This window comes from Furipterus horrens, unplaced genomic scaffold, assembly GCF_987537825.1.
Source record: "Furipterus horrens unplaced genomic scaffold, mFurHor1.1.pri manual_scaffold_6, whole genome shotgun sequence".
Lineage (NCBI taxonomy): Eukaryota > Metazoa > Chordata > Mammalia > Chiroptera > Furipteridae > Furipterus > Furipterus horrens.
Genome location: NW_028327176.1, coordinates 88,771,158 through 88,796,006, shown reverse-complemented (window position 1 = coordinate 88,796,006; position 24,849 = coordinate 88,771,158). Strand labels below are relative to the sequence as shown.

The window sequence follows — 24,849 nt, the reverse complement described above, 5'->3', positions numbered from 1 at the left end:
ATGAAAACAGTGAGGGGTCCTGTTGGCTGGGGAGTGGGGTGCGGTGGGAGAGGGGATCTGGAGGGATGGCTGGGAAGATGACATGTGCTTCCATGCGCTGGCCCTGGGAGTGAAATTGAACCTACCACTTTCAGTGCAGGCCTGGAAGGATTAGGAGCAAAAAATTCCTGCTTTAGGGAGATTCAAGTGTCTGTGGAACTCCTTATCTTGGATGTCCCACAGGCAGCTCAAATCCAGCCTATCCTAACAGGATCTACCATCTTCCCCCAAACCCCTCCTCTGTGGCTCCTACTTATGCCACATGCCCACCTACCCACTTATCAAAGCCGGAAGGCAGGAGTAATCTGAGGTTCCTCCTCTCTCTCACTCTGCTCTAGGCTTGCACACTTGGCTATACTGCAATCACTGGGGAGTTTTTATAAATACAGATGTCTGGGCCCATCCCCAAAGATCCTCATTTAATTGGTTTGAAGCGGCTTGGACACTGGCATTCTTATTTTTATTTCCCCTGGTGGTTGTAATCATTCCTTTCCATAAAGACTTCATCTTCCCCTGCTTGGACTGACCCAATAACCTCTTAGATGTTCTCTTGAAGGCAGTTTGGAAATTCAGCCCTAGAGTCTAAGAGCTGGGGAGTTGGAAATCTGTAGGTTTGGAGCATCTTTGTTGATATGAAAGCCACAGGAAGAGATTCAGTTCACCAAAGGAGACAGTGACATATCAAGAAAGGACAGAGGAAGAGGCAGCAGAGCAGACAATGGGGCAGTGGGCGGAGGCAGGAGAGACTTGGGACAGCCCAGTGTCTCAGAGCCAAGGGAGGGACTGTCTTTCAGGGGGAAGGGGTCAACCAGCTCAAATGCTGCAGAGCTTTAAGAGGGATAAACTGATACCACTGGATTCAGTGACTGTGAGGTCATCAATGATCTTGTGAAACAAGTTTCAGCCAACACCCTGACTGGCGTGGCACAGTGGGTTGGGCACCGTCCTGCAAAGCAAAAGGTCACCAGTTCAATTCCCAGTCAGAGCACATGCCTGAGTTGCAGGTTCAGTCCCCAGTTGGGGCGCTTACAGAGACAACTGATCGATGTTTCTCTCCCTCTCTCCCTCCCTTTCCTCCTCTCTGAAAATAAATAAAAATATTTTTTTAAAAATCGTCACCCGAGGATATATTTACAAGGTTTAGCCAAATGATTGGGATGGAAACCTGGGCTCTGAAGAATGAGTGGCAGCGAGGAAGCTGGGACAGTGAATGGAGATTAATTTTTGGTGACTATGTCAGGGAATGGAATGTATAAGAGCATACTAGATGGAGAAAGTAGCAAAGCCGGGAAGAAGTTGTTTAGAATAGAGGAAACTCAAAGAAGCTGTGGACAGAGGAGTGGTCTGTGGAGAAAGACAATCAGGAAGATTCAAGGGAGGAGGGGGAGCCAGGGCAGGCTGACTGATGGGAGGGGACTAATTCAAGGGCGCAGGATGAGGAAAATACAAAAAGCATCATAGCAGTGTGTGAGGGGGCAAGTAAAGTTCATGGGGAACAGCCTCAGTCTGAGAGGAAAAGACAGGACTTGAAGAAAGCGAAGGGCTGGGTGGAGTCACTCTGGCAAACACAGTAGGAATTAGCTGGGAAGGAACACAAAGGATGATAGGAAAGCTACAATAAGTGAAACAGTGTGGTGCTGACACATGAACAGACAATCAATGAAAGAGAATATGAGAGTCTGTAAGTAGATGCAAACACATATGGAACTTTAATATGTTATAAAGACAGTACTTCAAATCCAAGGGAAAAGGTAGAATCTTCAATAAATGGTACGTATTGGGACGAGTGAGTAGCCATCTGGAGAAATTAAGCTGGATTCCTACCTTACACCCTATACCAAGACAAGGACCGAATAAATTAAAGACTTTAAAGTTAAAGGAGCTAAGAATGACATTAAACCCATAAAACTTTATGAGTTATAAGATTATGGGTAAAGACTAATAAATTTGATTACAAAAAAATATAAACTTTCTACATGGTAAAAAAACATCAGAAGAAAAAAAGCAGATAATAAATTGAGAAAAGTATATGCAACTCCCATCAGACAAAGGGCTAATTTGTCTAAAATAGTTCCTACAAATTAATAAGCAAAGACCAGCAATCCAACAGTAAAATTTGCCAAAGGTATTTAAAAAATGTGTACAGAAAAAGTATACCTTTGGCTCATAAAATATGAAAAGAGGCTAACATCATTCATAAAAAGAGAAATGCAAATTAAAACAACACTGAAATATATTTTTAATGAGATTAAGACAAATGCTAACACTTTGTTGCTAAGCATGTGGGAAACAATCTCACACATCCCTGGTGAAAGGTAAACTGGCACAACCTCCAAAGATGCTAATCTGGCTGTATCTATCCTAATTATAGGCACACATGCCCTTTGACCCAGAAACACCACTTCTAGGTTGTAGCCTAAGCTATACTTCCACTTGAGCAAAATAACACAATACATTAGTACAAGGTTATTTATTACAGTATTATTTGACTTGTAAGAGGTGGGGAACCACCTAAAGGTCCATTAACAAGGGACTTATTAAATAAATTGTGATGTGGGAACATGGAATTCTATGCAGCCACAAAGAAGAACGATAACATTGTGGACTGGTAATGAAGTCAAATATACATGGAAAAAATTTAAAAGTAACAAGATACAATAGAATGTACAATTTCCAAATTATTACAGTAGAATGGGAAAACTTAGGAAAAGTCATATAGAACTCTAGCTTTCTGATTGAGAAAAATCTCACGGACAGGGAATTATGGATACAGAACAACTAAATGCAATGTAGGATTGGATCCTGGAACAGAAAGAAGATGGTGGTGGAAAACAGGTAAGTTCCAAACAAATCCTGCTTAGCTGAGTTAATGGTATTGTCCAGTGTTCAGTTTTTAGTTTTGGTAGGGGTATATGATGTTAACGTAAGATGTTAACGTTGGGGGAAGCTGGATGACGTCAGAAGGAGCCTGGTCACTATGGCACTAAGGAGCTGCTGGACTAGCCCTGGAATGCTCACCTCCAGACTACCGTTAGGTGGAAAAAATTACAGACACCCATTTTACAAGGCACTGTTCACCAGATTCCCAGTGCACGCAGCTGAACACCATCCTAAGTGAAATAGGATAAAAGGACACTTAGCTGAAGAGGAGAGTGGGATGTGGGCAGGGGCTTGGTGACAGCATTTGAAAAGGACCCTGGCGCCACCAAGAGCAGTTTGTGACTGTTGTGGCATGCATTAAACTATCTAAAAACATTAGCTACTATCCAAATAACAAGGATCAGAGACATTGATTCTTCATGCTCCACGGAATGGAAACATCTAGAGGTGGAGGAGGCAGGAGCAGGTGAGGGAAAAGACTCCGTCAACCAGGCCCATGGCTGAGGGTTCTGAGGAGTAGCATCAAGAGGACGTGCAGCATGATGATAGAGGGTCCGACAATGGATGCCTGAGAGCCATGCGCACAGCTGTGGCATTGGTCACGGGGGTAAGTGGAAAGAGACTGATTAGAACAAACTGTTTTGGGTGTCAGTGAACACAGGGGGAAATGCACACCAGGCTGTGGTGACAAGAGCCAGTGAGGGGGGACATGAAGATTCGGGGGTTCCCTCTAGTAGGTGGAAACAGAGGAGAAAAAACTACAATGCTACCTTGTATGGATACATGACAAAATATTTTCTTATACATTCCCTCATACCCTCTGAGTGACCTTGGGAGATGAGACAGAGTTCATTGTCAGGACTGAATCCTAGACGGAAGAAGAGGAGCTGACTGATATCCACTAGCATGAGGTACACCACAAAGAGGCTCTGCTCGATCCTCAGCGGCCCTGTAAGGTGAGCCTTGTGAGTGCCCCTGAGCAGATGAGAAAAGTGACAAAATGCTCAGGCCTGCAGAGCCTGACAGGGTGTCTCTGCAACACGTCAGAGGATGAAGTAGACAACCAGGGGTTTCAGACACAACAGAGCCGGAGCCCGGCTAGGCCTCGGCCAGCTGTGGTGCCCCTGACAGCTCCCAGCCCCTGCCACCACCCCTGGGCCCCGGCCCACAGGCTGGGTTTTCCCAGACAGCGGCCACCCACCACCGTCCTTGCAATGAATCCTATTCTCTTCTTCCTCACTTTAGGCCTGGCATTAAAAACAGCACACCCTGGCACTAAACTTTCATGTGTCTGAAAAATGCTGGCTTTCACTATTGCCCCTCCCTCCAGTACTGCGCCAGAGCCAGAAACTCTCCGATGCTGCCATAGCTTCACCTCACTTAAGAGGTTGGTGCTGTCCTCAGACAGGACAAGGGTCCTGCAGCCAAAATGAGGAGGGCCTGCTCTGCTGCTTTTTGGACAAAGAGTAAAGTCTCTAGGAAAATCATTTTTTTCTTTCCTTTTATTATGACCACCAGTAAGAAATACACTGTATACTACAAGATAAAACATACCTAGGTGCACATGCACACACCCACGCCATGAAACACAGGTTCAGAGAACATTTCTTACCCCTTTCCTCAAGTAACCCACTTACATATATTCTATTTCTTTCATTTATTTTTATTTTTAAAATTGTTCTATTACAGTTGTCCCAATTCCCCACCCCCATGCTTTCCCCTGCCCCGCCCACCCCCTCCCTCTCCCACAGTCAATCCCCACCCATTGTCCATGTCCACGGGTCATTTATACTAGTTCTTTGACTAGACCCTTCCCCTTCTTTTCTCCCTTCTCCCCGTCCTTCCTCCCTCTTTCATTTATTTTTTATTTATTTATTTATTTTTTGGAAGAAAATCACTTTATTTTAATTGATTCACAAACATTAACATCACAAAAGCTGGTTTAAGGAAAGCCACAAAACCATCTGCCCAGCTCCAAACTCAATACCACCTCAATGAACTTCTATGTAGTAAGTACACTCTCTTCCATTGCAATTCTGAGGCAAGAAAACTACTAATAATGAGAGGTTTAACTGGTAGTTTTATACTTTCACTATCAATTATATCTTTATACTAAATTATCTTGGTCATGAGAGATGATTTTCCATTTCTTCATTATGAACTTCTTGATTAGGCTAATCCATTTGCAAACTTGCACTGTTTCAGCACCTCGCTGAAACCCTCACAAAGCTTAAGGTCACTCTAGTTCTGTGCACACTCCAAAAACTGTTTCATTTCATAGTGGCATGGGCCAAACTGCTGCTGCTGCTGTGTAGGCTGAGTTCCCTGAGGCTCCTGGTAAGTGATGTTGGGCCTTGAGGTCTCAGTATTACTTCCTCCGCTGAAGCTCCCAAGTGATGGCATGACCGATTGTGTGGCCGACAGTAGAGCCCACAGCCACACCAGCTGCAGTGGTTGCCATCTGGGCCATGAGACCTGGCTGCCAGGGGGCAGCAGCAGGTGAGCCAACTGCAGATGGTGGAGCTGGTGCTGGCAGCTGAGCTGCTGGTGCTGGCCTGGGCACAGCTCTCATCTGAGGTGCCCGGCTGGCCGGAGGGGCCATGCAGGAGGTGCGGCTTCAGCTCCCACGCGGCATCGCAACTGCTCTATACCTCTGCGTCTACAAGTGCGAAACTCGGAGACGACCTCGGCGGCTTCTGGAGTGGGAGAGCGGAAAACAGGAGGCCCCTCTTTCATTTATTTTTATTGTATTTTTTTTACATTACCATTTATCCCTCCTTATATCCTCTTCCACCTCCATCCCCCTTCTCCCTGCACAAAATAATTTCTTACAAACAAGTGCCTGGACTGCTCCGATACTGGTGTGCACATATACACACACACACAGACCTGCAGCACACATGTGGCCCCACTGCTCCCATTCCAAGACCCATTCCCTTGCCCCAAGAAGAAACTCAGGCCTTTTGGGAGCTAAGGTGGGGGAGGGGCATAACTCCATTTATTTCCCATTGGGCAGGGCAAATTTCATGGGCAGAGCATGTTAGGAGCTTAACCCAAATGACCCAGAACTCTAGAGAGGCCTGGGCTAGGGCCCAAGCAACAAAGCCACTTGGAGCCTTAATCCTTCCCACTAAGTCTAGTCATGCTCAGGAAATGGAGCTTTCCTGATGCCTGCCCACTGGCAGGCTGTATACTGAGTGGGGTCAGTCAATGTGCCAGGGCCCCATCCACCATGTGGCACAGCTTGAGAGGCCTCAGGCTCACCACCTCCATCACAAGGGCACCAGCTTCCATTCTCCAGGGCTTACTACACACCAGGCTCTATGTATACAAATCCTAAGAGTCAGGTACTATTCCCGTCCCTAGTTAACCGATGAGGAAACCACAGCAGAGGGAAAAAAACTGGCTCCAGGTCACACATGAACTGAAGGAGTAGGATTTGAGCCCAGACAGCCTGGCTCAAGTCCTAATCGCTATGCTGCGTACGTCACACGCGGTGCGGGTAAGACTGGCCAGGAGCTGGTATGTCCTTGCCCAGCTGGGGCCCCAGAGGGCTGGAAGCTGCTCTTAGACTCGGTCTGGATCCATCACCCCACAAACCTTTGCCTAGCTGCCAATTGCTAACTGTTTCTGTCAAGAACGCCCTGGTCAAAGCTCTTTTGGATACTCCCTGCCAGAAGATAGATAACCACTGCGTGCTAAAGACAGCCGTGGACTCAGGTCCCTGGCTCCTTCTCCAGCCCCATCCCGCTTGCCCATGTTCCTACATCACTCCTTGAACACAGAGGCTTATACTGGCCTCAGCCTGGAATGCTGCCCCCTTTACTAGCCAAGGCCTCGTCCTTCAGGACCCACCTACACGTCCTCTTTTAGGAAGCTCTCCTTGACCAATTCCATTCTGTTCCTTTCTGCAGCAACTCTGACCCAGGCCCTTCAGCTCTGCAATTACTGTTCCAAACCGCAATGTCTGTCAACTGGTCGGGCCTCACCCTGTTATCAGTCTCCCAGACACTGCCTCTATCTTGCCGAGGTAGGTCCCCAGCACCTGGCGCAGTGCCTGTCAAGTGGGTGCAGTGGGTGCTCAACATATACTTTTTGAATGAATAAACGGACTAAACACATTAATCACGGTCGCACTATCATCAGTCATAGCAGCTGCCACTGTATCGAGTCTCATGTATTACTGCCCTTGAGGTGCAATACTCCACAGAAGGTAATTCCACTGACTTCCATGTGAGGCCTGGGTTCACACCCTGCCTCTACCCCTCCCCCTCTGTGATTAGGAGAAGACAGCAACCCCTCAGTGTTTCTCAGCCATAAAACTGGGATACCAACACCTAACCTGAGCAGCTGTCATTAAGGATTAACAGCCACACATCAACCACTTAACAGTGCTGGTATATAGTAAGTGTCCAACAAAGGGGGACCGTGGTGGCCACTACTATCACCACTGTTGGCTCATTTCAGGGATTATATGGAACAAGTGGTATTTCAGGTCTAGAAATGTACTAGCCCACTGGCATTCTAGGGACCTAAACAGATTTTTCCAATTCCTTGCCTTATAATCAACTGTGGGGACAGAGAACTGACAGGGAGCTCCCTACTCCAGCCCAGGCTTCGCTGTTTGGAGAGATGAGTCCAAACCCTCCTCCGCTTCTCTCCCCCTTCTCTCCGCCCCCCAGTTGCTGCCATTTCCTTTCCCAATCTCCCCTCCACCTCAGGGGGACGAGGATCAGCTGCCTCCAGATACAGGGCAGAGGTTGCCCCATGTCTCTGGCAAGTGCTTTCAGGACAGGCAGTGATGGAGAGAGACTGGGCCTGGTTCATTCTCTCCCAAGCTTTCCAATCAATCATTAATCTGGTACTGACCCAATGCCCTGGTTTCCCAGACAAGCTGCTCCACGGTGCTCTCTGCTCCCCATCTGCCAATCCGGGTCGCCCCACTCTCAGGGCTCACAGAGGCCTGTATGGTCTTCCAGCTGGAACGGATCCACCCCAGCAGCTCACCTCCCAGAAGCAGCCTGGGGCTAGTTTTGTTCACAGTGCCAAAACCAGAGAAAAGACACCCAGGAGGCCACTCGTGCCCTTCACATTCTACAATTATTCCAATTCCACCAAGAGTCAGCCCCTACTACCTGTGGAGTGGAGCTAAACTAAAATAAAAGGAAATGCTGGCCTTAGGGAGCTACTGAGAATGTGGCTGGAGAAAAGATCTGAGTGGAAAGACGGCCCCTCACCAGGGATCAGCGAGGGCCCTGAGCCTGGCAGCCGCGGAGATGGGCAGAGGCTCTAGCCAGCAGCTCCCCCAGCCCCAGCTGCCTCTGGCTGTAGCCAGTGAAGACTGGGCAGATGCTTAAAGTCTCCAGTTTTCACAAGCAACAGAAGCTCAGCAAGGTCAAGACATGTACATAATGCGCAAAACCAAAAGTGGAGAGACATGGCTCAAAATGTTAATGGTTCTTTTTTCTGAGCACTGGTGTTATAGGTGATTCTTATTTTCTTAATTACATTTTCTGTGTCCTCCAAATTCTCCACAATGAGCATGAAATGTTTTCATCGTTGAAGGAAAAGGGGGAAATGTTTCAAAAGGGTTTTGAACAAAGACTGAATATGCTGAGAGATGCTGAGCGTAGAAGAAAGGTCTGCCCAGGTTCCAGAAGAGACTGGAATCTCTTTCTGGAAGTTTTCCGGGGGCTGAGGACCCCTCAGTGCCCAGGGACGGCTGTAGGGAAGGGCAGTTGTGCTAGCACCAGGGACCCTTCTAGAGTCCTGCTCATCCCAGGACCTCAGGTGCTATGGCTGCTGATGCCATCGATGCGCCTCCACTCTTCCTCTGGTCCCTGCCAGCTGCTTTCACTCACTCCTTCAGCAAATATTTGTTAAGTACCTACCACCATGTGCCAGGCTACATAAGTCAAGAAACCAACACAAACACATAACTGGGAAGGATGACCAGGCGGTGAAGGGCAAACGCCAAGCGCAGTGGGGACACTCAGAGCATGCTAGTCTAGGGTGGGCCCTCAGGGGAGGTGTTCCCGAGGATGCAGCCTTTGACCCAGAGGAAGGCGAGTGGGGTGACAAGGCAACAGGGGAACAGAGACGTGGAAAGGCCCCTCAGAGGGAGGGCGGCACGGACACTCTGAGGGGTGGAAAAGGGCTGTGTGCCTGGCGTGCTGGGAAGGCAGGGAGGCTGGTCTAGCTGAGCTAGCAATCACTCAGGGTTTCAAAGGGCAAGTTAAGGATGTGGGTTTACCCAAAAAGCAGCAGACAGCCTAGGAGGGCTATAAAGAGGATGGGCAGGATCAGAGCTGCATTTAAAAAAAGAATTCCTCTGGCTGCTGTGGAGGATGGATAGGAGATGATTTCAGCCGAACTGAGAGCCAGGGTTATAGCAAACCCCACTGGGGCATCGGCAGGAGGAGGAAGGTCACCCCCAGAGCCCTGGAAGCCACTTGTTCAATTCTGGGGGAGATCCAGGCTGAGGAGCCGAGGCATGAGGGCCCTACGCAGAGTTGAGTGCTTCTCCTGTGCCGTCCCTGTGGCCCTCACTGAGTAAAACGTCAAGGCAGGTTAGGGGAGCTCTGTGGACCCTTCCTGCCGACGACCCCCTGGCTCTAGCCTTCCAGCACGGTTCTGGTCTTAGTGGTTCCCAGCTACCACACACACATATCTGGAAGCAGAAGTGGCACCTGGCACTGGTTGGCAGGAGGCCAAATGACTTTGCAACCACATTCCTGGGCCTGACAACTCCTTCCAAGCCCCTCAAACTTCTGACACACAGCTCTTGGACCAACACACCACCCTGTGTGTGGACCAGTGGCCCCGCGCTAGCAGATACGTGGTTACAGGGCATGGGCCAGTCACACTGCTCACATAACTTTTCTTTCTTTTTAAATTTTTTATTTATTAAAAGTATTTATTTTTTATTTTATTTATTTATTTTTTAGAGAGTGGGAAAGGAAGGGAGAAAGAGAGAGAAACATTGACATGGGAGAGAAACATCAATAGGTTGCCTCTTGCACTTGCACACACCCTGACCGAGGTTCCAACCCACCCCCTTTCTCTGACTTCCCACTGAGCTAAGGCAGCAGCCGACGCTCTCCTGTTGCTTCTTCTATGCTAAGCACTTCCTTGTTTCACTGTCCCCAGCTTTAATAAATGTATCCACATAGTCATCTGGACTCGTGTTGTGAAATCTTCCCTACACGAAGTCAAGAACCCACACATTACAGCTGGCCCTAGGCAGACCGCTCAGAGCCAGGCCCCCGTCTGGTAACAAGAGGAAGGCAGACAGGACTAACATGTATTAAGCACCTACAATGGATTATTTCATTTTAACACTACAGTGGCTTTCTGAGGGAGGCTCCAACTAACTCCTGCTGACCCAAAGAACAAACTGGGTGAGGGGACAGAGGCTGGAGGCAAGGAAGCGTGTAGTGCACCGAGGGGTGGCTGCCTAGTGAGAGGAAATGAGACTCCAACCAGCTCAGGAAAAAGAGGACACACCGTTGTAGACGGGGAAGGCAGAAAAGGGGGTCAGCAGGGCTGAGTGACTTCTGAGCCTCCCCAAGGACAGAGGAGACACAAAAGAACCCTATAGCTAAGCCAGCATCAGTCAGTTCTATTCAGGAGAAACTGTGGCTCCTAAGTTCAAACTTCACCTGAAAGTATTCATGTTCTCTGACCTTGTTAATAGTTCCCCTCACAGGAAAATGTACCAAGCTGTTCCATGCCGTGTTATTTATAATAATGAAATCAATTTTTATAATGAAAAATAACATAAATGACTCAATATCCAATAATAGAGAAATGGTTAAACAAATGAGGGCATCCTCAGAAAACAGAGCGTTACGCAGCCATTAAACTCATGTTTCCATGGAATATTTAGTAACTTTTTAAGTGGAAAATAGCAGAATTAAGTTATATAGGATAAATCCCATAAAAATGACTAGAGAAAGAATGAAAGGAAGTTTCTGTGTATGAATAGGGCAGTAGGTGATTTGTTATTTTTATGTCATGTATTTCTTAAACTTTCTGTAGTGAATATGTATTATCTGCATCTCACTTGACCATCAGGTCATGTGACACACTGCTGAATTCTTCCTCCTTTACACCTTTTCTTCATTTGGCTCCAGGTTTTCCTCTGACCTCACTGGCTGCTCCTTATCAATCTTCTTTTGCTGTTGCCAGAGAGTATTTTCTTCCCTATCTCTTAGGGTCCCTTTCATTTTATAGTCCCTCCCTGCATGATCTTATGCTGGTTCATCATGGCTTTCAATACCTTCTGTATGTTGGTAACTCAAATATTTTATTACTTCTCCAGTCCCAGCTTCTCTGATATCTCCGCATGGATGTCCAATGGTATCACAAATCTAACATCCAAAACCAAGCCCGTGACTGTCTTCCCCAGAATCCTTCCTATCTCGGGGAATCCCAACTCCAACTTTCTAGTTTGTCAGGCTGAAATGTTGAAGTCAACAAACCCTGTTGGCTCTCTGCCTTTTAGAAATACAGTACCCAGAATCTAATCACTTGATATCACCTCCACTGCTACGACCCTGGTCCAAGCCAACATCATCTCTTGCCTGGATTATTGCAACAGCCTCCTAACTGGCTTCTCTGCTTCTGGCTTCACCCCACTACTCTCCACACAGCACTCAGATTCTGTCCCTCCTGTGATCAAATCCTCCCAGGAGCTTCCTGCCCATCTTTACACTGGACTGCGAGGCCTTCCAGAACAGCTTCTGCCTAATTCTCCCCCGTTTAAAAAAAAATTTTTTTATTGATTATGTTAAGAGTTGTCCCAATTTCTTTTCCCTTTGCTCCCCTCTGCCCAGTACCCCCCTTCCCTCCCACTGCCCTTAATTCATATCCATGGGTCGTGCATATAAGTTCTTTGGCTTCACTCTTTCCTATATTATTCTTAACATCCCCGTCTATTTTGTACCAACTGATTATGCTTCTTAGTCCCTGCACCATTTCCCCATTTCTCCCCCTCGCCTCTCCCAGCTGATAACCCTTCAAATGATCCCCATACCTATGATTCTGTTCCTATTCTGGTTTGCTTAGTTGGATTTTGTTTTTATTTTTTAGATTCAGTTGTTGATAGTTGTGAGTTTGTTGTCATTTTTTTAAAAAAAGATTTTATTTATTTATTTTCAAAGAGAGGGGAAGGAAGGAAGAAAGAGGGAGAGAGAAACATCTATATGTGGTTGCCTCTCACACACCTCCAAGTGGGGACCCAGCCTGCAGCCCAGGCATGCGCCCCTACCGGGAACTGAACCTGTGACCCCTTGGATCACAGGTCAGTGCTCAATCCACTGAGCCACCCCAGCCAGGGCTTAATGTTCATAGTTTTGACCCTTTTTCTTAAGTGAGTCCCTTTAACATTTCATATAATAATGGCCTAGTGATGATGAATGCCTTTAGCTTTACCTTGTCTGGGAAGCACTTTATCTGCCCTTCCATTCTAAATGATAGCTTTGCTGGATAGAGATATCTTGATTATAGGTCCTTGCTTTTCATCACACTGACTACTTCTTGCCAGTTCCTTCTTGCCTGCAAAGTTTGAGAAATTAGCTGATCATCTACAGGAAACCCTTTGTAGGTAACTCTCTGCTTTTCTCTTGCTGCTTTTAAGATTCTCTACCTTTAACCTTTGACATTTTAATGATAATGTGTCTTGGTGTGGTCTTCTTTGGGTCTAGCTTGTTTGGGACTCTGTGCTTCCTGGACTTGTATGTCTATTTCCTTCTCCAAATGAGGGAAGTTTTCCTTCATTATTTTTTCACATAAGCTTTGAATCTCTTGCTCTTCCTCTTCTCCTTCTGGCCCTATGATATGAATGTTGGCACGTTTAAAATTGTCCCAGAGGTTCCTAAGCCTCTCCTCATTTTTGTTAATACTTGTTTCCTCCTTCTGTACTCAATGACTGTTTAATTCTTCCTTATGTTCTAAATCATTGATTGGAACCCCGGCTTCCTTCCCCTTCACCATCAGTTTTGTGTGGATTTTCATTCGTGTCACTTAGCATAGCCTTCACTTCTTCCCTTACGTGTTTGCTATACTTAAGCATATCTGTCAAGCCTGTGAGCATCTTTATCACCAGTGTTTTGAATTCCACATTTGTTAGATTGTCTATCTCCTTGTCTATTGGGTTGGCTATCTCCTCGTTTCTTAGTTCTCCCACTGGAAATTTGATCTGTTTCCTCTTTTGGGCCATACTTCTCTGTCTCCTCATCTTGACAGGCTCCTGTGTTTGTTTGCCTCTGTGTCTTAGGTAGACCTGTTGTACCTGTTACATTGTAAGGGGCAGAACCTTAGGTATCTGTCAGTACAGGACGAGGTGTTTCACCACATTGTGGTGCTGTATGTGGGGGAGGGGTCTGAGAGGGAACAATATTGCTTGCTCCGCATTTTCCTTGTTTCCAGGCACTTCTCCCACTTTCTACTTCCCGTATGGGACTGGTGCCTCTCAAGCTGTTGCCCTGGCCATCGTTCCCGGAGTGGGTCTGCAGACATTCAACGACCATGGGAGCCCTTTAAACAAGCAGACTGCTGAGAGACCAGCAGTTTCTTCCTCTACCTCAACCCCCACTGGTTAGCAGTCAGAAGCTATGAAGCTTTATTTTCCCTGGCACTGGAACCATGAGCAGTGTGGTCTGGTCTGGTGCTGAGAGCGCTCCCCAGGTGTCCCTCCCTACTTTTTAAAACATGTGACTGAGCTTTCCAACAGGCTGTTGCTGCAGCTGCTGCCACCACCACACTGCTTCCTCTCTGCCTCTCTTAACTGTCTGGATGAGTATTTCTTCTTTATATCTTTGTTGGACTTCCATGCAGCTCGATTTCTGGAACTTCTGGTTGTCTCTAGTTTTGAGGTAGTTGTATTCCTTCTTAGTTGTGGAGGGAGATGCAGTGTGTCTACCTAGGCCTCCATCTTGGCTAGAAGCCTCTCCCCTCTTGATAGACTCTGCGCCAGGCACATGGCCTCCTTGCTGGTCTTCAACATAGCAGGTGTATTTGCCTCAGGGCCTTTGCAGCTGTTCCCTCCAGCTGAAAATGTCTTTCTTCCAGGTATCTATTTACATGGCTGGTTGCCTCACCTCCTCAGGACTTTGCTTAAATGTGACAGTCAACCTGACCGCAGTACTTAAAATCACCCCAGCCCACCCTCAGTGGCTTCCATTTCCCTTCTCTGCTTCAGTTTTCTCCAAAGCTCTTACCACTATCTGGAATACTAATGCATGCACGCATGCATGTATGTGTGCATATATGCACACCTGTATGTATATACACATATATATGTATATTTTTAAAAACTCATTTGTTGCTCTGGCTGGTGTGGTTCAGTTGGCTGGGTGCCACCCCACAAAGCAAAAGGTCACTGATTCGATTCTGCTCAGGACACATGCCTAGGTTGTGAGTTTGGTCTCTAGTAGAGGTATGAGAGGTGGACGACTAATGTTTCTCTCTCTTTCTCCCTTCCTTCCCCTTTCTCTTAAAATAAATAAATAGCCCTGGCTGCTGTGGCTCAGTAGATTGAGCACTGGCTGGAGAACTGAAACGTCAGGGATCGACTCCTAATCAGGGCACATGCCTGGGTTGCAGGCCAGGTCCCTGACTGGAGGCATGTGAGAAGCAACCAATCAATGTTTCTCTCGTACGAAGATGTTTCTCTCTCTTTCTCTCTCCCGTCCCCTCTCTCTAAAAATAAAATCTTTTTTAAAAAAACCTCATTTATGTACTGCTTGTGTTGCCCCAAAAGAATATAAACCCAAGGCAGAGATTTTCATATGTCGGATTCATACTGATTCTCAAGTCTTAGAGGAGTGACTAACAGACGGTAACCGCTCAATAAACATTTGCTGAATAAATGGTCTTTATAATTGGAAAGAGATTTCCATTCATAGACCAGCCTGAAGTAGCCCCAAAGACATCACTTGTCCTCAGGCTTTAGTTTTCCAGGGCATCATGCTGCCCTGCTACCTACCCTCCATCCGGTTTCAGTCAAAAGAGGGGCTCGTCAGGATCACAACAAACTGGTAGCAATGCAGAGCAGGGCACACAGGGAGTCCAGATAGCAGCTGTTCTGATGATCTGCCAGGTGACCCTAGGGGAGGCAGTTCATTTGTCTCAGCTTATTTCCCCCCACCCCCGGGGAAGGAGTGTTGGGTGCTTCTATTCCCCTGGGACTCTACAGTCCTCTCACTGAGCAGACCCCACGAGCAGTATTCAATGGAAGGAGGCCTGGGTCACTTAGGACTCGGCTCTTCTCAGGGTAGAGGGTGGAGAAGTGGTGACGAATAAAGTGTTTACACAGCAGTCAGGGAGAAAGATAAGACCAGCACCTGCAACTACCAAGGGGAAGAGGGGAGTGTGGATGAGAAGGAAATGGCTTCTGCTGGAGGCCTCAGGGAAGGTTCAAGGTCAAGGAGAGCTGGGTCATCCAAAAATGATCTTAAAAGTAAAATATGCTCATTAGAGAAAATAGTTCAGAGCAGAAAATAAAATCGAGAAGTGGACAGATTACTTTTTTTATACAGACTGAGGGGTAGGGTGTTCTAGGAAGGGGACATGCAGATTCCTAGGCCCAGAGGAGAGAGGTGGAGGTAGGGTCCAGAGAAGGCTGGGGAAGCAGATCATAGCCAAACACACAAGAAAGACTCCTACGACTCTTTTTACATGGTGCCCACTAAAATTCTGCTTGAACCAAACAGTACATAGTGTTTCTGTGTGCCAGGCATTATTGTAAGTTCCTTACGCAGAGTGACTCACTCGGGTATCACATGTGCGGACTGTGAAGCAGGTACTATTCTTATCGCCATTTACTGTATAGAGGAGAAAAACAGAGCAAGGAAGAGTGAAGTAATTTCCGTGACCACCTGAGCCTGGCTGCAGCACCAGGAGGAGCCAATCTGCCTTCAGGGTGGGCACTTCAACCATTCACGGGACTACCTCTCACTTCCATTCCCGAACCTCTTAACGCTAGTGTCCCATATCCTGGTGAGTGGACCTTTCCTCCAACTAACTTCCATTCCTAGTGTGGTCCTGCCTGACTTCCAGTCACTAAATCTCTGTCTGCACCATCTTCCTCCCCAAAGCCATCATCTCCAGGTTAACCTCTGTTACTGCAGCATTTGTCATCTGACAGCTTCCCATCCCCTCTTCTCCCTATCACTCCCTCTTAATGTGTGGCTCCTAAAACCCCCAATAACCAAGATGAAGCTTAAGTGTTGGAATGGCAATACTTTAAATATAAAAAGCAACCTCCTATCTTTTCTTCTAAGTCAGTGATAGGCCAAAGTGTCATCTAGATGCCATCTGCTTATTAACCCTTGGATAAGGCAATTCAACAAATCACAGCCACTGCCCAGGCCCTGCTGAGGTCCAGACTGCAGGCATCCTCCCCTCTATCTGGAGGTGAGAAGACAGTGTGATACAGTAGACAGAACATTAGTGCAGGGCGGCATGACAGGTGCACTCCCAGCTCTTTCATCACTAGGCTGTGTACCTCTAGGCAACCTTCTAACCTCTCTGTGATTCAGTTTTCCCATCTCTAAGATGGGATTAATATCCAAATGCCTTCCCTAATGAAGGCAGCAAGGCTCAGATGTGAGAGTAAGTGTGAAAAACATATATATTATATAATTCATACACCAAGATGTTAATGATGGAGATCTCTTAGGGCTAATCTCATTGCTTATGATTTTTCTATAATGAACATGTGCTGTGTTTAGTAAAAAAAAAATGTTTTGAAAGCATGATAAAAACATGAGACATTATTATTTTAGAAAGTGACAAGAGGAAGTAGAAAAAGCTGAAGAAGAGGTCAGTCTCAGGATGCAACATTCTGGAACATCCAAGTCCCGGAATTCTCTGCCGACCTCCAGGAGCAGCAGGCGGCACAGGTGTGGCGCTCAGGCAGGTGGCCATGGCACTCAGTGGTCTAACTGCGCGTCTGCCTTGCGCCCACTTTGTGTAAGACAACACGGAGCTAACACACACGTGCCCAACAACACAAACAGCTGGAAGGGAACACAGTCTGGAACGGGAGGGAGTGAAGGAGAACAGTGATGGGGGGAGAGTTACAGTTCTTACGTGCATAGTGAAGCTGAACAGAAGAGCCAAGAGTCTCCTTCAAACACTTCTTGCTTTCTCCCTCACAAAAGCTCTGGCTCTCACACGAGTGAAACCAGCTCAGGAACTAAAAGCTCACCTGGCATTGGATCTCAAAGACATTTTCAGTATTTGCTTTCTGTTCTCCCTTTTCTTTAAAGTGCACACTCATCTGGTTTCTCTCTGAGGTTCTAGATAAGGGCCTAGTTAACAAATATTTGAAAAGCACGAAGTCCCCCAAAGAAGGAAGGGAGAACAAGAGGTGAGGGAGTGAAAGGACAAATAAAACAAGTGTATTCAATCTCAGGGAGTCCAGACTTTTTAAACATCAAAGTACCTTTGAGAGTCAGAAAATTGGCCCATGCCCTCACCTTCCAATTCTCATTTGCACTGACAACGAGCGGCTTCTGGATTTCATGCCGACATGACAGCCTGAAAGAGCTCTCAGTGAGAAAGCTGGTCCAGAACTGCACCCGTACTTCTCAGGACCCAGGGCCAGCCAGGAGGGGTGTGTGGGAGGCGGCGGGGAAAGGCCAAGGCTGGTATGACTTAAAGATGACTTGGCGAATTCATTCAGAAAACGGAAGGCCTTACACGTTGGGTCATGTCAGCTCCCAGTCTGGATTTCAGCCCCATCTGGCAAGAGGGAGATGGGGCGCCTGCAAATGAATCAAAGTAAACCACCGCCAGTGTTCCCTGCACTACCACCAGTGATGACAGGGAGCCTGCCTGGAAACACTGCCTTCCCTCTGAGGCCCCTCTGCCCCTGCCTACCTGCCTGCCAATAACCGGGGTCCTGGGTTGGGGGGTGGCCTCTCTAAGATGCACTGAGGGAGGAGGTAGAAAAACTCCCCAGAATCCCCTCAGGGCCCGCACAGCAGCCTGCTCCTTGCCAGGCCCCTCTGACCCTGGCCCTGACTTCAGCCCAATTCCCTGGAGGCCTGTGAGGATAAATAAGGCAGGGAGAAGCGCGGAGAACTTAGGGACATGGACTCTCCTGGACTTTCAGCTCCACAGCAATAGGACAACATGGTCTTAACAGACCATACCCTCCTGATTGAGCCGGATCCACTGTTACCCTCAAAACAGGTGCTCCGGGGAAGAACACCATGGTAGCATGAGAAGCAGACACTACTCACCAAGTGCTCAGGTGCTACTTGCCTTGGGGAAAGCTGCTAACCAGGAGGATGACAGGATGGGGGCCTGATTGGCCACCAGCACAGAGGGCCGGCAGGAGCAGTTCTGAAGTCCTCAGCGTGGCCGCCATGGCCCTCCTCACTGGTTGCCTCCTCAAGAACCTCCACCCAAATCCTGGGGCGTACAGAGCACGCAGGTAGTGTCTCCCCACCCACAGCAACCTGCTTGGCAAGACTCTGCACACCTTTCCCCCCTTAATGCTTCCGGTCTCCCACCCTCCCCTAAGCCCAGGTAGGCTTAGGCAGTACCTTCTGCATCCACCTGGACTGCCCTCAGGACTCACAGGCCAATCTGGGGATCCTGGGCACTGACCCTAACACAGGCCACAGGCAGGTTCATGAGGCCTGCACTTCCCTGCCTGGGTGGGCGGGGGCTGGACCAGCGCCAGCAGCTCACCTTTGTAACACCCTGCACAAAAGCGTTTATTCCAAAGATGGCTAAGCAGCATCCAACAGCCTGCCTACCAGCTTGCCCGATGTGCCAGGCCCTTCCTGGAGAACAGTCTGCCACACGCAGGAGAGCAACCTGGGCAAGAGAAATACCTCTCCCTTCCCTTTCAGCTCAGATCCCACAAGAGTTGGTGTTCTGCTGGCTTCTGAGCACTAGGACCTAGTGCTTGGTGCCACCGTAACAAGGAGCAGTCCCCTCAGAGAAGGCAGACTGGCACACGAGCAAGGACAGGAATTTGGCCCAAACCCTGGCTTTGCTGCTTACTGACTGAGTGGCCCTGGGCAAATTGCTTCACCTCACTGAGTGTCTATTTCCTTATATGTACAATGGCTCAGCCCAGAAAGATGACATAACTTGTCTACAGTCATGGTGAAATATGTTGTCAAGCTTGGTCCCAAATCCCATTTCCTGAATCCCAGGGCTTTTTTTGACTACTCCAGTGATTTTCAACTGGTGTGCTGCAAGAACTTTTAAAACATGCAATACCTATTTAGTCAGGACACTGATCTCTTTTCCCGTCGACTGTCAAATTAAAAAAAATGCCGACAGCCAACACAACAATAGCTGTCCAATGTGAACAAATCAAAATCACACCTTTTTTTGGTCAGATCGACAAAAAACATTATATATTTTTTGGTGTGACACAGGATTTTAGTAATTAGTTTATGTGTGCCATGAGATGAAAAGGTTTGAAAATACACCAAGCTGTTTCTCAAAAGCAGGTACAGCCAACAAGAAAATAGTCTTTTCCAAAATGGCTGTTAGCTATTCCCAAAAGTCAGTGAAAAGTTCCTTCCACAGTTCTCTGCCTTCAAAAACCAATCAACCAACCAACTAACCAACAAAGAAACAACAAAAATCTAAAGTTCTCTTCCTTAAATAAAAGTAGTCTTCACAGGCACCAACGTAACCAGGTAATTAAAGTTGGCATCACCCTCACTGGGGACAGCTGGCACACCAACACCATGCTTCCTGATGAGAAGCGACAGGAGGCATTCCTCACCTATGCGGGTTCCCACCAAAAATGTTAACCTAAATCTAACCACAGGGAAACAACCAAACAAACATGGAATGTGGATGAGCCATGCCACACTCTCAAGAAAATGTGGCGAATTGTTAGAAATTGGTGAACTCAGTGAAGGAAATAGAGAAGTTCATGGTAGTACTCTTCCAGCTTTTCCTTAGCTTTGGCCTTTTGCTTAAATTAAAAAAGAGGAAAAAAAGCTGTTCTTCCCCAGCCTACCCCATGGTTCTGAGCCAACCAAGACTCAGTTGTATTATGTTTGATTCTCTCTCCAGTGTCCAAAATAGAAAAACCCAGCTTTTCTGCTTATTGTTCAGGGCTTGGCATGATAGGGATCTCACAGCTTTCTAAGCTCATCTTCCACAAAACTCTATAACCTGAACCATCTTGTCATCCCAACTTGTTTACATAATGGTTCCAAACAGCCATTAGCTGGAAAGCCATTTGTCAGCCAGCAGCTTTCACGGAGCACCCACCATGGGTCAGGTGCCCAGCCAGGTTCCAGAGGCACTGAGATGGACCAGACAGTGGCTGCTCTGTGCAGCCCCCCTGACAGGTTTCCCTTCAGCACCTGGTTCCGTCAAACCCTGCCTTATGATCTCTCTTGGCTAGTATTTCCATACAAGACTTTCTTCCCAGCTTTTCTTGGGAAATTTATGTTTTACTGGATCCCAAATTCTGACAAACATCTCAATATTGACAAATTGGGAAAATGGGAAAAAGTATTATAATCCTCTGGTGAGAATTAAAGCTTAACAAGCAACCTAGAGATGTTATTGGTTTGAAGGAGTCCACTAATTTGAAGTCAAAGCAAGAATAAGAAACTAACATGTAGAGCTGAAGGTTCAGGCTGAGGTTTCTGGTAACCAGGACAGGAGTGGCCACGATCTAATCAACTCTTGCTTGTAGCCATTACCATGTTGTAAGCATGTGTTCATGGCCCTGTCTGCTGTTAATGGTGAGTCATTCTTGCAAATATGTATTAATATATTAATATACATAGTATATACAAATCCTACGAGTAGCATTCCAAAAAGTAAGTTTGGAAACACGTCCTTAAACTGGCAATTTTGATATGTGATTCTGTATAGTGCTGTTAACTTTCTTAGGAGATACACTTGTTGGTTATTCAAATATTACCCAATAATGTTCACTGGCATCTTCTAGCATTTGACTATTTGCTACAGGAGAAATAGGGGAAAAAATGTGAGTATTGTGGAATTCTAGGACACAAAATCAGAAACCAATCTAAAATCTGAATTGTAAAGCAGTATTGATTAGTAAAAGCAAAAGCTAAACCAAAACTGGGGCAAGCAAAGTACTTTCATCACTAAAAAAAGAAAATGAACTTATATAAAGTAATATATATATATATATACCTTGATGTTCATCCTGAAAATACTTTTGGACACACATTTTAACTATTCAACCAACATCATGTCAAAAAGAAATAAACTTTTCTTTATCTGAAATATTTGTCATGAAACAAAGATCAAGATTGGAGCCCTGGCCAGGTGGCTCAGTTGTTTGGCGCATCATCCTATACACCAAAAGGTGGGTACAGGAGGCAATCGATCGAGGTTTCCCTTCCTTCATTTCTTTCTTTTCTTTTCTTTCTCTCTCTCTCTCTTTCTTTCTTTCTCTCTTTCTCTTTCTTTCTCTTTCTCTCTCTCTTTCTCTCTCTCTCTCTCTCTTTCTCTCTCTCTCTTTCTTTCTCTCTTTCTTTCTTTCTCTTTCTCTCTCTCTCTCTCTTTCTTTCTTTCTCTTTCTCTCACTCTCTCACCCTCCTCCCTTTCCCCTCTCTTTAAAATCAATGGACATATCCATGAGTGAGGATTTAAAAAATAATAATAAAAAGAAGAAAACAAACATTCCAATTAAGAAATAGGCAAAGATCTGAACACCTGAACAGATACTTTACCAAAAAAGATATATAGATGACAAACACATGAAAATGATGCTCAATATCCTTAGTCATTAGGCAAAAGCAAATTAAAACCACAATAAGATACCACTACATACCTATTAGAATGGCCAAAATAAAACAAAACAAAACTGACAATACCAAACGCTCACAGGGCTGTGGAGAAGCGGGAGCTCTCATACATTGCTGGCAGGGGTGCAATGGCGCAGCCACTCTGGAAAAGTCTGGCAGGTAAACATATTCTTATCATACATCCAGCAATCCCACTCCCAGGAATTTATCTAAGTGAAATGAAAACCTATGTTCAAACCAATATATGCGTGTTTATTCAAAATGGCAAAAAAACAGAAACAACCTAAATGTGCTTCAAGAATGGATAAACAAACTGTGGCACGTTCTTATGACAGAATACTTATTCAGTAACAGAAAGGAACAAACTACTGATACATGCGGCAACAACAGATATATTTCAATACATTATGCTAAGTGAAAGACTCAGAAGGCTCCATGTTTTATGATTCCATATGACATTCTGGAAAAGGCAAAGCTATAAGAACAGAGAATACATCAAGGGTTAGTGATACGGGGAGGTTTGACTACAAAGGAAGTACACAAGGGTATGTCATTATTTTTAGGGGGTGATGGCAGTGATTAATGAGTACGAATTTGCCAAAACTCAGAACTGCACACCAAAAGGGGTAAATTTTAGTGTCTGGAAATTTAAAAATAAAGATTTCAAAAGTGGCATTCATTTTGTTAATGTTCTCTTCCTTTAACATTTTCTACTATCAAATATCTATATTAGGTAGAGATCATTTTTACATGTTAATAAATATATAATCTTGCAACATTATATATTATATTTTTCCTAAATAATAATAAACAATGCACTATTATATCTTTTTTTTTTCTTTTACAGGAAAACCTCTGAAAGTTTTATAACACAAAAAAAATTTCGCAGTTTATCATGGTCTCTCATTCTATTTAAAAACTCATAAATACAAGTGTTATGAAAGATGACTTTGGGAATCCCCAGGAAATTCTATGCCTTTTTCCCGAATTCTGAAAGTTACTGTCAGGAATTTGGAAGCACCAGAGTCTCGGCACTTGCCCAGGCAGCCTTTGCTATGACCCCCATGGCAACCTTCCACCCACCTCCAGCCAGAGCCCCATTCAATTAACAAGCTGTTTAAGGGATTGATTTGGGAACTATGCGCAACAGCTCTGACCTACAGGGGGAGATGCCAAAAGGAGCAAGGCACTTCAAAGGGAGAGAGAGTTCCAATCAGGAGAGGCCGAGATAATACTGGAGTAGGTGTTATGGCCCTTCTTTCAGCTGGGCCGAAGGTTGAGAAAGGCACTTCCAAGGAAGGCACAAGACGCAGTGCACACCTGGAAATGGTGAGCGGTCCCTTTGGGTGGGGCATCCAGTTCTCTGAAGGATAGATCAGGCACCCGAACATGGCCTTGACTTCCTAGTTACTGAGGGTGAACTTAATTCTCTGGTACAGGGGAGGGCAGAACCAGAGAAGTGCTTTGGTTTCAATGCGTATAAGAGCTGAGAGGGCAGCAAGACCCACTGGGGGCTTCAGAAAAAACAGTGAGAGAAGCTGAGGGTCTGAAATCTCATCTCTCACCTCTTCAAAACTACTCTCTGTTCACAGAACTCTCCAGCACACCAGGCTCTGTCCCTCTGGGCCTTGGCACAGTCTGTTCCTTCCACCTGGGACACCTCACCCCCTTCTTAACCTGGCTACCACTCCCTCATCCTTCAGATCTTAGCTTATAGGTCACTTCCTCAGATAAGGCTTTTGTGGTGTGTGCTCCTGAAGTCCCTGGATTTCCCCAAGGATCGTTCTTTCCACACTTCTGCTATTGCAGTTTACATGCTGTATTTATTTGGGGATGTGCTATTTATTTGCTTGCTTGCTTTATCACAGGGGTATATAACATTCTCACGGTGAGAGTGTGTAGTCTGCATTAACTTAAATAGCATATAGTGCCATGAAGCCTTACATTATATGCCCTCACACAGTCATCACCCAGCTCAACACAGAAAACATTTCCAGAACTCCAGAGGCCTCTCATGCTCCTTCCCAGCAATGCCCCAATAAGAGGTGACCACTATTCTGACTTTGTCATCATCAATTAGTGTTGCCTGCTGTGCATAAAGCAACTCATGGCTAGTGCCAGAGCCACTCATGGGCAGGCAACACGCTGTCCCTGCTGCTCTCAGGACCCCAAAAGTGCTGGGTGCAGAGGTTTTGAAACATCGGTTGACTGAATGAAGAGTGCCGGCAATGGAGGGGGGGGTGTGAACTCTGGGGGCCCGAACCTCTGCGGATGCTGCTATCCTGACTGAAATGCCCTCCCTTTATAATTTGTTTCATTCCTAACCCCCTCTATTTTCAAGGTTTGTCCAAGTTCCATCCCCTCTGAGGAAGCTCATCCCCAAGGCATCTATCTACCACCCACCACATTCACTCCACAGATGCTGCCCACATGTTCTTTTATGGGTACATGTGTGCATGTTACAGAAACAGGGTGTCCAAAAAACCCCCAGAGCTTGTGGCTAGGGGATGTGGAAGAGGAAGCAGCTTTCAGGATGCCTTCACATGCCTGTGGATGGTGTCTGATGTCTTTATTATGTAAATGTTTGGATGCTTCCAAGATCTCAGGTAGATGGGAGGGGTCTTGGACCAGGGGATGGTATAGAAAAAGCACGCAGAGCCTGCGTGAGGTTCTGTGAATGGTCAGAACTGGGGTCCACGCCCACTGCATCACAGGATGCAGTCAGGGATTTAAAAATAAGCGGTAGACATTTTAACTAGGCTGACCATGTGGATTTAACAGGAGACTGTCTGACGATGCAGTTTTAAGGAAGGGAAGTACCTTGCTGCTTTGAAAAGGAAGGTGCTCCATGCGGATTACAAAGTGGGGAACGCCATGCAGTTTACAAGGAGGCTAAGAATCCACGAGGTTCTGGATTAAAAGCTGGTGGACACCATAACACAGACGAGGTCTCCCCAATCAGAATTGGATGATTGGCAGCTACGGGTAAAGCTGAACTGTGTTTAGAAAGTAGGGAAACTGTATCGCTAACTTTTCTAATACTAGCCTGGTCTGGTAGGGGGGAGGCAAGGATATGTGTTTACGGGTGTTTTAAAGAACATAAGACTTAACAGCAGAAATCTGCAAATAATTAGATCTATATAACTGT

The 24,849-nt window shown here is 46.2% G+C and overlaps 1 protein-coding gene and 1 pseudogene across 5 annotated transcripts in view; both read right to left on the bottom strand.

The window, feature by feature from the left end:
- PPARD (peroxisome proliferator activated receptor delta) overlaps positions 1-24,849 on the bottom strand; it is an 81,006-nt gene that overhangs the window by 14,829 nt on the left and 41,328 nt on the right. The window contains exon 1 of one of the 5 annotated variants that reach the window (XM_090282266.1): positions 17,406-17,478. The exons of the other annotated variants lie outside the window; for them this stretch is intronic. The gene's annotated coding sequence lies outside the window, so the exon portion shown is untranslated. Of the gene's footprint in view, positions 1-17,405; positions 17,479-24,849 lie in introns of those variants that run through there. 5 annotated transcript variants of the gene reach the window in all.
- LOC150006876 (coiled-coil-helix-coiled-coil-helix domain-containing protein 2 pseudogene) lies at positions 4,797-5,638 on the bottom strand (annotated as a pseudogene).